This window comes from Schistocerca cancellata, chromosome 3 (assembly GCF_023864275.1).
Source record: "Schistocerca cancellata isolate TAMUIC-IGC-003103 chromosome 3, iqSchCanc2.1, whole genome shotgun sequence".
Lineage (NCBI taxonomy): Eukaryota > Metazoa > Arthropoda > Insecta > Orthoptera > Acrididae > Schistocerca > Schistocerca cancellata.
Window position 1 is genome coordinate 22,512,254 of NC_064628.1, and position 18,797 is coordinate 22,531,050.

Genomic DNA, 18,797 nt, shown 5'->3' on the forward strand with positions numbered 1-18,797 from the left:
CTTTCTTTATTAACTTTACCCCTTTTCAAAATTAATTTCCACCAGTTTCATTTGCAGTTTTCTTTTCATTTAGATGTAACCCTTTCCTCCCTCTTAACCGACTAATTGACTTCGGTGACGTTTGCTTTTCCCAAATTTCCATTAGGTACACGCGGTTTAATTTTTCACTGTCATTAAGATCGACAAGTGAGGGGGAGGTTACAACCGTTTGCTGGGTACAAGTCTACCGATGTTACGCTACTTCGGCGACTTGGGCGTCGATGGCGATGAGATGATGATGAGTAGGACAACACAACACCCAGTCCGTGAGCGGAGAATATCTCCGAACCTGCCGGGAATCGAACTCGGGCTCGTAGGATAGACATTCCGTCGCGCTGACCACTCAGCTACCCGGGGGCGGACAATAGTAAGCTGAAAGGGCCCGGAAAGGAGTCGAGTAGACACCCTTCCCAGAAGGAGGGGTGGGTTAGTGGGACATCTATTGTCGAATCTACACTCAGATAACGTCACGGAGGAAGCTGCTGTTGAAGAGAAAAATAATAGCAGTAAGCAAAAAGTAAAATAAAGAAAAGAGATTGCAGCGGACGTTAGGTGTTGTAGTTAAGGAGAAAGAAAGATTAGCTGGAGAGAGAAAATGGAGGTCAGCAAAAATACAGGAGAAGGGCGATAACGCTTTTTTTTTTGTAAAAAAAATGAAGAAGAAAGATAAATTGGGAGCAAATGCAAAAAGGGCTCGCGATCTGAGTGTTGCGTGCAATCTTAGTTACATAGATGGGTGGTAAGAATAATTTCGTATGACTTAGTCGCCTGGTGCAAGTCTTTCTACAAAACACATACACCAAGCTGGGTAAAGGGACCTACAGTTTAACGTGGAATGTGAACCAAATGTTGCTTTTGGTGACTCCTCACCACGGTAAGAGGTGAACACTAAGTTAAAACGTAGAATCAAAAATCTGTGGTCCGACCGAGATTCGATCCCGCTACCTCTCGCTTTCCAGGCACACTCTTTAGTGTTCCTTTTTTTATGCTTTTCTTCGTTCCCCAAATTTCATCGAGTAGAGTTTTAGTAATTTTGTTATTACGGAGGGTGGTCATTCCAGTGACCGGACATGCCGTGCTACCATGTCACTGGGAGTCAAGCGGTGCTGACATGGTAGATAGTTCATCTACAGGTTTTGATAGGTGAGTTAGGTTGTGTCAGAATATGTGACATATGTGGCTGTATATTTTGATTTCACTGACTTAAATTTTCTGCACCGCCAAATCACCATAGACCTTCGTATTTGACATACCTTTCAACTCGATGCCTTCACCAGTCCCGTTTTTTTCCGATTGAGGTACAGAACCCTAAAAATAACTACCAAAATAATTTCTGGTGTGTAAGGCAGAGTTCTTTGGTGCTAATGGTATAAAACTCAAGTACTATAGTAATACATGATGAACAAACTGTCATTGCCAAGATTTTCATGTTAGTCACTCACCTCGTTCATTTTCTTTGTGCATTACTTCCGCAAAGACTTTGCTCGGAAGAAGGACATTTTCTCCAGCGCCTGTTATACTGATATCTCCTCACGAAAAGTACTATAAAACCAAAAACTAAAAAATACACTAAGGTTGCAGAAGTTCTAATATCGAGTGGGACCTCGTTTTGCAAGACGTAGTGCAGCAACTCGACGTCAGATGGACTCAACAAGTCGTTGAAAGTCCCCTGCAGAAATATTGAGACATGCTGGTTCTTTATCCATTCACAACTGCGGATGTGTCACTGGTGCAGGATTTTGTACGCAAACTGACCTCTGCATTCTGTTCAAAAATGGTTCAAATGGCTCTGAGCACTATGGGACTCAACCGCTGTGGTCATAAGTCCCCTAGAACTTAGAACTACTTAAACCTAACTAACCTAAGGACAGCACACAACACCCAGCCATCACGAGGCAGAGAAAATCCCTGATCTCGCCGGGAATCGAACCCGGGAACCCGGGCGTGGGAAGCGAGAACGCTACCGCACGACCACGAGATGCGGACTTTGCATTCTGTCTCATGAATGTTCGATGGGAACCATGGCAGGCAGTGTGGATGCTAAAATCATTCGCTGGAGTTGTTCAGATGACCTTCAAAGAAATCGCGAAAAATTGTGACCTGGTGACACGGTATTTTGTCATCCATAAACATTCAATGGTTGTTTGAGAACACAGTGCAACACTTCTGGCTCTACAGACATCATATTCACCTACAAGAAGCTCTTCTTAGAGCAGTTGAGAAGGCAGCAGTGTGAAGATGACGTAATGTGGTGTGAGCTATGTTTTTTCCTTTATTGTTACAGGGTTATTACAAATGATTGAAGCGATTTCACAGCTCTACAATAACTTTATTATTTGAGATATTTTCACAATGCTTTGCACACACATACAAAAACTCAAAAAGTTTTTTAGGCATTCACAAATGTTCGATATGTGCTACTTTAGTGATTCGGCAGACATCAAACCGATAATCAAGTTCCTCCCACACTCGGCACAGCATGTCCCCATCAATGAGTTCGGAACGGTAAGGCTTCTGCTTTAGCCTTTTCCGTAAGATTTTCCAAACCGTCGGCTGTGGTACATTTAGCTCCCTGCTTGCTTTATTCGTCGACTTTCGCGGGCTACGCGTGAAACTTGCCCACACGCGTTCAACCGTTTCTTCGCTCACTGCAGGCCGACCCGTTGATTTCCCCTTACAGAGGCATCCAGAAGCTTTAAACTGCACGTACCATCGCCGAATGGAGTTAGCAGTTGGTGGATCTTTGTTGAACTTCGTCCTGAAGTGTCGTTGCACTGTTATGACTGACCGATGTGAGTGCATTTCAAGCACGACATACGCTTTCTCGGCTCCTGTCGCCATTTTGTCTCACTGCGCTCTCGAGCGCTCTGGCGGCAGAAACCTGAAGTGCGGCTTCTGCCGAACTAAACTTTATGAGTTTTTCTACGTATCTGTAGTGTGTCGTGACCATATGTCAATGAATGGAGCTACAGTGAATTTATGAAATCGCTTCAGTCATTTGTAATAGCCCTGTATTTTGATACGTCATACAGGTAGGCCGGCAGCAGCAAACTTCGCCGCTCTTCGGACACAGAAAATACAAGTAGTACATATGAAGACACAGAAAAACAAAACAAAAGAGTGGATAAAAGACAGTAGGCACACAAAGTAAAAAACATGTTCACAGGTGTAGTGAATTAAAAAACGTTCAGCACTCGTATACCAACATAGACGACAGAAATGACATACGTGAACGATGGAGCACAAACGACGGAAATACTGAATCGCTATCACGAAGGCACACACAAACACTGGCGACGATCTCCGCCGCGTGAATGTTCACTGGTCGTGTACGAGTCCGCAGACCTGCCAGAGGGGAAAAGGTGGGGGAGGAGGGAAAGCGGGAGGGCGTAGATTCCAGTGGGAGAGGAGTAAGCAGGGGAGGGGGGTGAAGAAGGCAGCGGGGTAGCGGAAGCCCAGGGGAAGAGGGGGGAGGGAGGAAGGGTGGAGGGAGTGAAGGGAGGAGGGAGCTCTTGGGGAAAACACAGGGGGTTGAGGGGTGATCAAAGTTAGTAGGAGGGGTAGATGAGGGTATGAAGGCATCATCAGGGAGGGGAGTTGGCAGAAGCCACCTTGGGCGAGGGTATGGAGAGTGGAGAGATGGGGAGCAGATAAGACGTGGGAATACAGGCACAGCAGCGGACGGGGGTGGGAAAGGATGGGAGAGACAAGTGGGTGAGGGGTATCAAGTTTGTGGGTAGTGTAGAGGATCCGTATTCTTTCGAGGAAAAGGAAGAGGTGCGGGAAAGGAAATGAGATCATACAGGATCCGCGTGCGGGAGGGGAGGTTGGTGTGAGCTACCAGTGAAAGATCGTTTATTCGGTACGTGTATCCTAAGAAATACCGAGTAAATTGTGGTCCTTCTCGGCGATTGGCTGCTGTGTTCGGAAGTAGCGCGCCAAAATGATAACCTTTTGTTATTAATATTAGAAAAAGTAATCAGAGAATTGGTCTGGCGTAACTGCAAGCGCCGGAACGAAGACGAAGAACGGAAAACCAGAGAAAGCGGTGAGGAAACGTCAGCCAATAGCCCGCTGACAAGGACCGAGCCGCCCCAGGAGCGAACTCAGCAAGAAGTGAACATAAGCGCCGCTCCTGCCAGCCTGACTGCTCATATCGGCTCCGTATACGGACAACAGGGGACAGGATTCGCCGAGCAGTGTGTCAACTACTAGGAAAATTACACATAGCCAGGGACTATAATTTTTTTCGCATGTCACCTCTCAAATTGTTCAAATGGCTCTGAGCACTATGGGACTTAACAACTGAGGTCATCAGTCCCCTACACTTCGAGCTACTTAAATCTAACTAACCTAAGGACGTCACACACATCCATGCCCGAGGCAGGATTCGAACCTGCGACAGTAGCAGCAGCGCGGTTCCGGACTGAAGCGCCTAGAACCGCTCGGCCACAGCGGCCGGCCATGTCACCTCTCGCTAGTGACATTTGCTGTAACTAAAGTTAAGTATTTTCAGTTCTGCTTTATACAAATAAGACTAGTAATGTTATTTGTTTGAATTGTTGTATAGCATTACGAGAACGCAGCATCCTTTAGGCACACTATAAGCGGAGACTGGGCAAGATCCAACAGACTTTGCTTACATTTCATATAAAAGCATCTCTCAATAGCAGGCTATCATTTCATTATTTCAAAAGTGTTAGTTACCGACAGAATAATAAACAATTGCTAAATGAAATGGCAGACGAAACACTTTTGAGATCTTTGGGTCGCGCCTTGCTTGGATGGCGGGCGAAGTGGTTCGGCTGTTAGATCATAGCTCGATCGGTAGTTTCAGAGGACAGACGAGTTGTCTGCCGCAGGCGGTACTGGTTAAGAACTTAAATAGCAATCCCTGTATTTTATTTATTTATTTATTTCGCCATGTGTAAGTAGGCTGTTTATGTTTTCCTATTGGCAACGTTACGTAGCGCTCTGTATGAAAATCACTGGCTGTGCTGTGTGCAGTCTGTGGCTACTTTGCATTGTTGTCTGCCATTGTAGTGTTGGGCAGTGGCAGCTGGATGTGAACAGTGCGTAGCGTTGAACAGCTGGAGGTGAGCCGCCAGCAGTCGTGGATGTGGGGTGAGAGATGGCGGATTTTTGAAATTTGTATTACTGGATATCATGAACTGCTTTGTATATTATGATTTTTCAACACTATTAAGATAAATACATTGTTTGTTCTCTATTAAAATCTTTTATTTGCTAACTATGCCTATCAGTAGTTAGTGCCTTCCGTAGTTTGAATCTTTTATTTAGCTGGCAGTAGTGGCGCTCGCCATATTGCAGTAGTTCGAGTAACGAAGATTTTTGTGAGGTAAGTGGTTTGTGAAAGGTATAGGTTAATGTTAGTCAGGGCCATTTTTTTGTAGGGATTATTGAAAGTCAGATTGTGTTGCGCTAAAAAATATTGTGTGTCAGTTTAAGCACAGTCATGTATAATTGTTCTAAGGGGACGTTTCACATGTAACTGAGAACAAGTTTGGTATTAATTACGCAGAGATGCTGTTCACTGTTTTGTTTATTCCCTCTAAAAGTGTGAAGAATGGTACTTGCGATTTATAAAGTGGAATATAATCGTGCAGTTACTCATGTCCTGCCAATAAAAAGCGAGTGGCGTCGCGTTTAAACAAACCAATTCAAAATTAAGTTATTTATACAATACCAGTTCATCGGTCTCAGGCGCATTGCCACAGTTCGCGCCCTCCTCCACCCCTCTCCCCGTCAGTTCGAGTCGTCTCTCGGGCATGGGTGTGTGTATGGTGTCCTTAGCGTAAGTTAGTTCAAGTTAGATTACGTAGTGTGTAAGTCAAGAGAGCGATGACCTGAGCAGTTTGGTCACATAGGAACTTACCACAAATTTCTAAATTTCCAGTTCCCCATACGAATGCGAATTCATAAATTCTCTTGCGAACGTTGATAAGCTCCCAGCTTAAAACCATACCCAGATTAATCCTGTTTTATGGCTGCTATTAAATGCTGCAGCACGACGAAGGTGCATGCAAACAGTTTATTACAGATTGAAGATAACGGACTCACGACCTATGTGCTGTTTCCTGCACAGGGGCAGCAGTTATAGAAGACTGCAGCTTGGTGACCATTACTCAGAACTCACGCCTTCCACTCAGGGCGGTGGAATCAGCTAGGCACCTCGCGTGTACTGCAGTCAAGAGAAAGGATTTCTCGTACACACGTAAATCCGTCTCGCTGTGTCTCTCTTACTTTCAGTTTCTGTAACATGAAATCCATCAATGGCTCCAAATGGTCTCCAAGGAGCCGACCATAACCACTTCCAGCACAGGACCCAGTCCATTTCACGTAAGCACAGTTCAAATTATTATAGAGCTACCAATAGCTTGCATAGTGCCTTGATGACCACTTGAGTACATACAGGGTGTTTCAAAAATGACCGGTATATTTGAAACGGCAATAAAAAGTAAACGAGCAGCGATAGAAATACACCGTTTGTTGCAATATGCTTAGGACAACAGTACATTTTCAGCCGGAGAAACTTTCGAAATTACAGTAGTTACAATTTTCAACAACAGATGGCGCTGCAAGTGATGTGAAAGATATAGAAGACAACGCAGACTGTGGGTGCGCCATTCTGTACATCGTCTTTCTGCTGTAAGCGTGTGCTGTTCACAACGTGCAAGTGTGCCGTAGACAACATGGTTTATTCCTTAGAACAGAGGATTTTTCTGGTGTTGGAATTCCACCGCCTAGAACACAGTGTTGTTGCAACAAGACGAAGTTTTCAACGGAGGTTTAATGTAACCAAAGGACCGAAAAGCGATACAATAAAGGATCTGTTTGAAAAATTTCAACGGACTGGGAACGTGGCGGATGAACGTGCTGGAAAGGTAGGGCGACCGCGTACGGCGACCACAGAGGGCAACGCGCAGCTAGTGCAGCAGGTGATCCGACAGCGGCCTCGGGTTTCCGTTCGCCGTGTTGCAGCTGCAGTCCAAATGACGCCAACGTCCACGTATCGTCTCATGCGCAAGAGTTTACACCTCTGTCCATACAAAATTCAAACGCGGCAACCCCTCAGTCCCACTACCATTGCTGCACGAGAGACATTCGCTAACGATATAGTGCACAGGATTGATGACGGCGATATGCATGTGGGCAGCATTTGGTTTACTGACGAAGCCTATTTTTACCTGGACGGCTTCGTCAATAAACAGAACTGGCGCATATGGGGAACCGAAAATCCCCATGTTGCAGTCCCATCGTCCCTGCATCCTCAAAAAGTACTGGTCTGGGCCGCCATTTCTTCCAGAGGAATCATTGGCCCATTTTTCAGATCCAAAACGATTACTGCATCACGCTATCTGGACATTCTTCATGAATTTGTGGCGGTACAAACTGCCTTAGACGACACTGCGAACACGTCGTGGTTTATTGAAGATGGTGCCCGGCCACTTCGCACGGCCGACGTCTTTAATTTCCTGAATGAATATTTCGATGATCGTGTGATTGCTTTGGGCTATCCGAAGCATACAGGAGGCGGCGTGGATTGGCCTCCCTATTCGCCAGACACGAACCCCTGTGACTTCTTTCTGTGGGGACACCTGAAAGACCAGGTGTACCGCCAGAATCCAGAAACAATTGAACAGCTGAAGCAGTACATCTCATCTGCATGTGAAGCCATTCCGCCAGACACGTTCTCAAAGGTTTCGGGTAATTTCATTCAGAGACTACGCCATATTATTGCTACGCATGGTGGATATGTGGAAAATATCGTACTATAGAGTTTCCCAGACCGCAGCGCCATCTGTTGTTGAAAATTGTAACTACTGTAATTTCGAAAGTTTGTCCGTCTGAAAATGTACTGTTGTCCCAAGCTTATTGCAACAAACGGTGTATTTCTATCGCTGCTCGTTTAGTTTTTATTGCCGTTTCAAATATACCGTTCATTTTTGAAACACCCTGTAGCTTCGTGGGGTCTACACTCGAACGCTGCCATCAGTTCTTATCAACTGAAACTGGGATTCATCTGACCAGAGCACGGTTTTCCATTCGTCTAGGGTCCAAACTATACGGTCACGAGCCCTGGAGAGGCGCTGCAGGCGATGACGTGCTGTTAGCAAAGCCACTCGAGTCGGTCGTCTGCTGTCATAGCCCATTAACTCCAAATTTCGCCGCACTGTCCTAACGCACACGTTCGTCGTACGTCACACATTGATTTTCCTGGTTGTTTCACGTAGTGTTGCTTGTGTGTTAGCACTGACAACTCTACGCAAACACCACTGCTCTCGGTCGTTAACGGACTCCGGAACGCCCTATACTTGCAATGTTAAAATAACGCTTATAAATTACATCTTTCCTCACAAAGTATTTGAGGTAGGAAGTTGAACTTTTTACAGATTATTTATTGGAATATGGGCTACAACTTAACACAGGGATTTTACAAAATTTTAGTTCAGTTATTAAAGATGATTTTTTTTTCAGTTGTAATGAAAATTCACAACATTTTTTTTGCAATTTTTTATTTTTATATTCAAAAATATACAGTTTTTTGGAAAAAGGCTGTGTTAAATTATGCAGAAGGTACTGTGTAACATTTACTGAAAGTTTGAAACAAATATGTTTGGAAGATCCCTAGAAAACATGTAATTAGTATGAGAAAATAAAAGTTTTGGGAATCGAGCGACAAAGATTGGATTAACTTTTTAGTGCATTCCAGGTCCATAGGATGGATTATCTTCATCCTCTGCAAACTCCTCCTTCAGCTTCCTCTTGTTCCTCCTCCTGTTTACTCTTGCTTGTATTTCTAGACTCTTAACAGCCCTGTCTGCAGCCCGAAAGTCGACTATGGGCAGGTGTACTTGAGAGGTTAGGTTCATTCACTTGTAATAAAACATACCTTTGGCTTTCCAACATTTCTCCTTTTCTTAAAAGCCTTCAGAGGATTTCTAATAACTTTACTTTTACTCATTATTATACTTGAACAAAACACAGACTCAAGAAACAGAATTAATTACGAATATTTTCGAGATAACGACAGAGTAAATAAACATGAAACAATCGACAATCACACCAGCGATATATATTGAACCATCACAGGTTAGCCACAACACATACTTTATCTCACATCACTAAAATGTACCTGATGAACACGGACGTTAATAATAACACCATTTGACAGCAGTTTAACAGCGCCACAGTGGGTCACGCCCATGTAGAACACATTTCAAAAGAAAATTTAAAAATAGTTGTAGTCTTCGGAATTGAATAAATTATATATCTATTAAAAGGTAATAGTCTGCAGATTTAGAAAACGCAAAAAAGTAAAAATTGGACTTTTCATGATTTTGAGCCTTTCCGGAGCCCCTTAAGTGAAAGCCGTCAGCCTCTGCGTTGTCCGTAGTGCGAGGTAATGCCCGAATTTGATATTTCCGGCACACACTTGATACTCTATGTCTCAAAATATTGATTTCCCTAATTACTTCTGAATTGGAGTGTTCCATGAGTGTGGTTCCAACTATTTCACGTTCAGAGTCTGTTAAGTCCCGTAGTATGGCTGTAAACACGTCGGAATCCTTTTCACACGAATCCACTTCAGTAAAAATGACAGCTTCGCCAATTCCATTGCGCTTTTACACCATTCGTAAATATGCATATCCTATCTCATGACTTCTGTCACCTCAGTGTTTTACGATATGTTCAGACTAATGAAACCTTTAGACACATTTTATCTCATACGGAATGCGAATTTTGGCATCGCTGATTCATAAATTCTGTTGCGAACGTTGATAAGCTCCCAGCTTAAAACCATACCCAGATTAATCCTGCTTTATGGCTGCTATTAAATGCTGCAGCACGAAGAAGGTGCATGCTAAACCGAGATACAATTACGATTTATACGAGCCGTATTTCAGTTACCACAATTTAGAGAAGGTAGTGCCGACTTGGAGGCATTTTGTCCTTTTTTTTTCTTTTTCCAGAGAGGATTAACACTGAATTTGCTTAAGATATTGCGGAAGATTCGTTGGGGGCCGTATGTGGCGCAGTAACGATACCATACGTTGACCCACTTGAAACTGTGAGCATTTAGCAGTAGTGAGAATATCTGCAAGAGAAACGCATACAAGTGACACTGAAGAGCAAATCTTTGTAGTTACTCACCTGTGGGAATGTATTCGTGCATGACACGGTGTAAGGGATACGAAACGAAGCCAAGGTTTAGAATTCATTGATGGCACAAATAAATAAGTATTGTTTAGTACGTGACAAGTAACGGCATAGGAAGAGTTTTTAGCGGAAGAAGACAGTGAAGTACATACAGAGGTGTGTGACATTACCGGTGGGGTAAGAATGTCGTAGGGAAGGAGTACGATTTGGCTTTAAATCAGGTATGCCATGATTGACATAAGAAGTAACAACAGGCCCTACAGAGGGTCCTGGACATGCTCTGGAGTTTTCATGTACGTAATCGAGTGCTGTCTGCGTGTAGGGTGCTGATGTCGGTTGTTACCCTAGAGGAAGTCGTAGGCATGAGGTAAATCATGAAGACCTGTTCAGAGTACAAGTGAACACTAGAGCCACCTGTGGTGTCACCGCCAGACACCACACTTGCTAGGTGGTAGCTTTTAAATCGGCCGCGATCCGCTAGTATACGTCGGACCCGCGTGTTGCCACTGTCAGTAATTGCAGACCGAGCGCTACCACACGGCAGGTCTAGAGAGACGTACTAGCACTCGCCCCAGGTGTACAGCCGATCTTGCTAGCCGTGGTTCACTGAGAATTACGCTCTCATTTGCCGAGACGATAGTAGCATAGCCTTCAGCTACATTTGCTACGACCTAGCCAGGCGCCATTACCAGTATTAATATTGAGATTCTATTAATGTATCATCAAGAGCGATGTTCTACAAAAGTGGATTAAAGTTAAGTATTCCAGAAGCTACGTACTTTTCTTTATAGCATTCATTACGTATCCTGTTTCAGACCTCACGCCAGCCTGCGTGAGTTTAAGCGCGTGCCTTTCGGCTTCCTCGCATTGTGTCTAGACTGTCTTTCTAGACACAACACCTCCTGTTCTCATAGATCTGTTAAAGAAGTCATTGAAGCCGGCCGATGTGACCGAATGGTTCTAAGCGCTTCAGTCCGGAACCGCGCTGTTGCTACGGTCGCAGGTTAGAATCCTGCCTAGGGCGTGGATATGTGTGATGTCCTTAGGTTAGGTTTAAGTGGTTCTAAGTCTAGGGGACTGATGACTTCATATGTTAAGTCCCATAGTGCATAGAGCCATTTGCACCATTTGAAGTCATGGAAAAGTCAAATAATGATAAGCTATCTCTAACAAAGATCTGTTTCATCCGATGGCATCAGGTTCGCAAATGTCTGACAAAATACAACTACAGTATTCCTTGCGAAACGCCATTTCGCCTTTGTCGACACTATTTTTAAATAAGGTGGTTATTTCGTCGCAATTAGCTAATTTGGACGTGTGGCTTTCTTCAAGTGTTCCATGTGTCACATCGAATGCTTCATACTCGTAATACAGGAGACACTTGATTTATGAATCATAAAATAAAGTAGTATACGTGGAGGAATCTTGGGTACAGTGGAGAATTTCAAATTGATTTTGTAATGGTAAGCTATGTGGACTCTAATCCCAATTTATTTTATATGAACTGCAGGCTGAAATTGAAGAAATTGCAAAAAAGTAGGAAATTATGAGATGGGACCTTGATGAAGAGAAGGAACCAGACGATAATGCGAATTTCAGAGGAAGCATCAGGCTCCTTGGGACTGAAACGAGAGAAAGAAATGCAACTGAATACGAATGGGTAGTTTTGAGAGACATAGTAGGAAAGGTAGAAGACGATTACGTAGACATGGCCGATTAGAAGTCACTGGATAACACATTGAATATAAAAGACACATTGTAAAGGACTCACTGAATGTAAGTGCCAAAGTGTGAAAATATAAAAATGTAGCAAATCAACCAAGCGAAAGGGAATACAGACGATTAAAACTGAGATAGGCAAAAAGTGCTAACTGGCTAAGCAGGACAAATGCAAGGAAGTAGAAGCATACATTACTGTGGAAAATAGAGGTGGATTAAAACAACATTTTCAATTGTTAATTTCGGTCAATAATTACATGAAAAACTCAGAATCACAATTTTGTTCATCCTGGAAGCCGTAAGGTATGAAAGTTGTAACTGGGCTGTGTACCCTTTAAGCAATTTAGTATGGGTTCCCCCAGAATAACTGAGATCCTTGGGAGTGCCAGCAGTGACAAAATTATTGCACCTAGAGTGCTAGATATATATCGCATGTGAAATGCCCTCAGACGTCGGAAAGAATGTAATAATTCCAATTTAAAAAGGCAGGTGTTGACAGGTGTGAGTACTACCGGACCATTGGTCTCATATGTCATGGTTGCCAAATACTGGCACGATTTACTTACAGACGAATAACATAACGCATAGAAAACAATGTGAAGGAAGTTCATTTTGGGTTTCAGATAGTTGCCAGAACATGGGAGACAATACTGACGTCATGACTTATCCTAGAAAGACTGAAAAAAGGCAAACCTATGCTCGTGGCTGTTGTAAATTTACAGAAAGTTTTAACTGAAAAACACTCTTCGAAATTCTGAAGGTAGCAGGAATAAAATACAGGGAGTGAAAATTTATTTACAACTTTTACAGAAACCAGGCTGCAGTTACGTACCGAAGGACATGAAAGGGAGCCGTAGTTGAGAACAGAGTGAGACAGGGCTGTAACCTACCGGCAATGTTATTCACTGCGTACACTGAGAAGAAGTAAAATGAATTAAGGAGAAATATGGAAAGGGGAACTAAATTTACGGGGAAGGTATGAAAACTGTCTGATTTGCTGGTAATACTGTTATGCTGTTAGACATTGTAAAGGATTTGGAAGAACTGTTGAGCATAATGGATAATGTTCCATAAGTGCCAAAATGTGAATCCATCACATAATGGATAATGTCATAAAAGAGATTATAAGATGAACATCAACGAAAGTATAACGAGGGTAATAGATTGAAATCAAATTAAATCAGGCGCAGCAGAGGGGATTAAAATGGGACGTGAGAAATTAAAAGAAGTGGATGGGTTTTGCTGTTTGACCAGTAAAATTACTGATGATAGCTGAAGTAGAGAGACAGCAGCAAGAAAATCATTTCCGAAATACAGGAATTTGTAAACATCTAATATCACCTGAAGTGCTAGGAAGCATTTTCCGAAGGTATATCTCTGTAGTGTGTAAGGTAGTGAGATTCCTTACAAACGTTGTGCTTTACAAGAATGCTGAAAATTAGATGGCTAATAATAACAAATAAGAAGGGATCACTTGACAGGACACATCCTGAGGCATCAAGGAACCATCAGTCTGGTAATGTAAGGAAGCGTTGGGTACAAAAACTATAGAGGAAGACCAAGACAGTAAGCAGGTTCAAATAGCTGTAGGTTAGGTTGATATGCAGAGATGAAGAGGCTTCCACAGTATAGTCTAGCTTGGAGAGCTGTATTAAACCAATCTTTGGTCAGAAGACTATAACAATAACAACGCGGGTGTGACTTTTTCAGGATATATCATGATAACAGGCACGGCATATATGGTATACGCTGCTATTAGTATATCAAAAACCCGCGCATCAGTCTTAGATTATGTTCTTAAAGATATTGACAAGGAAAATTGTGAAGTATTTATAAAATGATATTGGCCTCTTTGATCATTACTATCAGATGGTAAAACTGAAGACAGGCTTGGTTGAACCCTCAAAACCGCTGGCCTAGGAAGGTACTTTCTCGGAATGTGTAATACTTACTTCTTCTAGGGGATTGGCAAATAATTCCGAGGATGGAGCGTATATGGGAAACAATGTAAGTGCTAAGTTTCCTGAGTTGTACTCATTGTTTAAGCTTTTCAGTAGAAATTTCCGAAAGCAGCCATTTCAACAGCAACAGAATTGGAAAATATATAACTGAGGGTATTAAAAAGTCTTCTCGGACACTTAAATTTCTCAGTTCTTTGCGAAAGCAGTACACTAATCCACAGCTCCTATTTTAATACGAAAATATATGAATCAGTAATTGTAAAAACAACATTAGTCCAAAAAATTAAATTTTTCAGGAGAAGCAAAAAACTGTATACAGGCTAAATAATGGACAGAAGGATAAATCCATTAATTTTAATATTGACTGTGTATGTTAGGTAAGCTTACACAATAAAACAAAGTACTTTAAATGTAATAACTTTGCATGAACGATTTTTTTTAATTGTACGGACTTATGTTGTTATTGCAGGATGAACATTTTGGACTGACATTTTAACATCAACATTTGTTTATGTTATCAATAATTACTTTATTGTATACATTTAATATACACTATTACTTGTACATTGTCTAATATTGTTTTACAGAGAAATTGAAAAATATTGTTAATGTATGCACACACTGTATGGAAAGACTAAAGATATTATGATGTAAATCGTGACATTAGGAATTAAATTTCTTATTTCACTTAACAGGACAATGAAGGATTAACACTACACTATACAGGTTATTTTATACCAAAAATGTATTATGAATCATCTTCAGGAGTGTCCACAGAAGGCCATTCAGTCAATTCCAGATAAAAGGCTTTCTGCTCATCAGGAATATATTGCATTAATTGTCCCACATCTTTAAATTTTTTGACATCGATTGCAACTTTGTTATTATATGCAATTTCTGCAGGCAACTTGGGTTCTGTCTGTAATGAATGTCGCAATGAAAAGCGGTGTTTTACGAGACCATCAATATGATAGTAACAGTCAACTTTACCTGGAAGCATTTCACTGTGATGGAAGCTCATAAATGAGGACACTGTGAATTTCACTTTACTGCTTTTGTCCACATTCGTCCCATAACTGTCGTCAGACAAACAGGATCGCTTATAAAATTTGGGCCACCATTTTTTGTAACCCAAAATCTCTTCCGAGGTAACAAGCTTTACATTAATATTTTGTTTTTTGGATGATGTCACCATACATACATACTCATACAAAGAATATGTTCTGTCTTTTCTTCTTATCACCCTCTTTATGGAAGCAAATGTACGATCACATGGTAAAAATGAATGGCCACGCACAGGAAAATACTGGAATACATCTTTGAATCTACCAGAACTTACAAGGCAGTTCATTACGCTAACCACTGTGTTGTTCTTATTTTGCGCAGGGCACCCATCCGAGAACAGGTGTAATTCAGTAACACTATCAGGTATATCTGTGTTGATGTAATCAACCAAAAACGAGCATACTTCGTTAGGTCCTTTGTGGGCAGTACCTTCATGGTACATATATACCTTGGATTTGTTGCTCTTTAGGTCTGTAATACAGAATGCATTAACGTTAATTTGCCGTAAATAAAAAGCTTCCTGTACTGGGAGCTTAGGCAACTGCAGATTTTGCATATAATCGAAACACAGTGCTACCACATGCTCATTTTCTGCACACTTCTCCTTAACAGCATCCAACTGTAAATAGAATTTTTTGCTTCTTCTTGTATGTACCATGAGTTCCGCTACAGCCACACGCTTTGCAGTATCGTTCAATGATGGACTCTTAATCTTCACTGAAAGTGACTCACAAGAGCAGCAAGTATCGATTTGCGGCCGCCCATAGAGTAAGTAAAAACGCTCATTGAAAACCCTTAAATAAATTCCATATGACACTCTCGTACGAGGATATAACTTCATGAACAGTTCGTACATACTTTTTACAGATAATTCAGGATTTAAGTAATACATTTCTTTGCTTGAATAATGTGAGATTTTCGTGGGGAATGTTTTAATATGCTCCTCAATTAACGATAGGACTTCCTGTGGTGTTGCATTGGTTGAAGCAGTACATCCTCTGCTGTCACATGGGCGAACATTATTTTTCACACAGTTACAAATTCGTCGCACACGTTCATTTGTAATGCCAAAAAGGCTACAAAATGCCTTTTTGCACACTTCGACCCGCCCAGCATCTCCAGTTACCACGTGATATCGATAATATAGTGCTCTTGGCTTAGGTTGGCCATCACTTTTCCGGGGTCTTCTGCGTACCACGTCTTCTTTTTCGATCAGCCCTGCAAGGTACCATCTTGTGTGTTCTTACTCTCAAAATCGTGAAATTTAGTGAATATATCTATCTGTTCATGTTCAGAGATCCTCTTGAAACACAGTTTCTTACATCTGAAACATATTAATACACGAATACCAATGTCAGGAATTGTAAAAGAGTTGCAAAAAAAATTATTTACGTAAAATCAGGTATTTTTTATTGATAGAGTAAATTATCCATATGATATTTGCTTACCATAAAACTTAGAACAGATGGGAACCTCTAAGAAGTAAAAAACACACAGACAGGAGATTAATTCACATAGCCTTTGAACTCACCCACAGTCAGGTCCTATTTTTACAGCATTAATTTCTCTTCCACTGTGATTCACGTAACCAATTCCCTTCGTTCTGGCAGCTTTTATGACATTTCTTTTATATAGTTCCGGTTGCGCACCTCTCTTCTTCGACACTGTGCATAGATAATCCAAAGAAACGTGTTCTATAAACAAAACTAAACGGCAATGTATACGCAGCTGCTACAACAATGCACACATGTAATAAGATCACAGGCGTCAGATATGTTGCCATCTGGCATGCATTCTATTCACTACACGGAAAAAGATCCGAGTATGTTCGTTTGGTTCTGCCATCTGCCATTTCTTGCAATAATAACGTAAGTCCTGGACTCATGTTGTTACTGCAAAGAACACGAAAAACTGTGTGCCTGTAAAAGCATTAAATTATGTAGGACAAGTGTGAGTTTTGCATAGATGCTGCATCTAAGTATCCTGAAGGGATCTCTGCATATATCTAATTTTTGCCAAAAAGTGGACATGTGTTGTTTTTACAATTACCTATTCATATACAAAAGGATGCTTCTTGCTGCGAAAAATCATCTAATGACAAAGCAGTGTATCATTTTCACTTAAAGGAGTAGGTATATAGCCCGTTCCGTCTTCACAAAAGCTATCTTTTCCTTAGTCTTCCCGTATCTGTTTTTCCTACAGGTATATAGCCTATTATGTGTCTGAGAATTCCTTCTGCCCCCATACTTTCAATGTACTTCTCGCATTTTGTTGTCCCGTTGTCTATTATTTTAGTCATGCAAAATATACTCCTGGAAATGGAAAAAAGAACACATTGATACCTGTGTGTCAGACCCACCAGACTTGCTCCGGACACTGCGAGAGGGCTGTACAAGCAATGATCACACGCACGGCACAGCGGACACACCACGAACCGCGGTGTTGGCCGTCGAATGGCGCTAGCTGCGCAGCATTTGTGCACCGCCGCCGTCAGTGTCAGCCAGTTTGCCGTGGCATACGGAGCTCCATCGCAGTCTTTAACACTGGTAGCATGCCGCGACAGCGTGGACGTGAACCGTATGTGCAGTTGACGGACTTTGAGCGAGGGCGTATAGTGGGCATGCGGGAGGCCGGGTGGACGTACCGCCGAATTGCTCAACACGTGGGGCGTGAGGTCTCCACAGTACATCGATGTTGTCGCCAGTGGTCGGCGGAAGGTGCACGTGCCCGTCGAACTGGGACCGGACCGCAGCGACGCACGGATGCACGCCAAGACCGTAGGATCCTACGCAGTGCCGTAGGGGACCGCGCCGCCACTTAGCAGCAAATTAGGGACACTGTTGCTCCTGGGGTATCGGCGAGGACCATTTGCAACCGTCTCCATGAAGCTGGGCTACGGTCCCGCACACCGTTAGGCCGTCTTCCGCTCACGCCCCAACATCGTGCAGCCCGCCTCCAGTGGTGTCGCGACAGGCGGGAATGGAGGGACGAATGGAGACGTGTCGTCTTCAGCGATGAGAGTCGCTTCTGCCTTGGTGCCAATGATGGTCGTATGCGTGTTTGGCGCCGTGCAGGTGAGCGCCACAATCAGGACTGCATACGACCGAGGCACACAGGGCCAACACCCGGCATCATGGTGTGGGGAGTGATCTCCTACACTGGCCGTACACCACTGGTGATCGTCGAGGGGACACAGAATAGTGCACGGTACATCCAAACCGTCATCGAACCCATCGTTCTACCATTCCTAGACCGGCAAGGGAACTTGCTGTTCCAACAGGACAATGCACGTCCGCATGTATCCCGTGCCACCCAACGTGCTCTAGAAGGTGTAAGTCAACTACCCTGGCCAGCAAGATCTCCGGATCTGTCCCCCATTGAGCATGTTTGGGACTGGATGAAGCGTCGTCTCACGCGGTCTGCACGTCCAGCACGAACGCTGGTCCAACTGAGGCGCCAGGTGGAAATGGCATGGCAAGCCGTTTCACAGGACTACATCCAGCATCTCTACGATCGTCTCCATGGGAGAATAGCAGCCTGCATTGCTGCGAAAGGTGGATATACACTGTACTAGTGCCGACATTGTGCATGCTCTGTTGCCTGTGTCTATGTGCCTGTGGTTCTGTCAGTGTGATCATGTGATGTGTCTGACCCCAGGAATGTGTCAATAAAGTTTCCCCTTCCTGGGACAATGAATTCACGGTGTTCTTATTTCAATTTCCAGGAGTGTATATTAAGTTCCTTCCATATTTCGGAATTCTTTACTTTATCTCTCGAAGTACATCCTTTCACTTTCCTAAAAATTTTGTTTCGGCTGATTGTTTCCTGCTT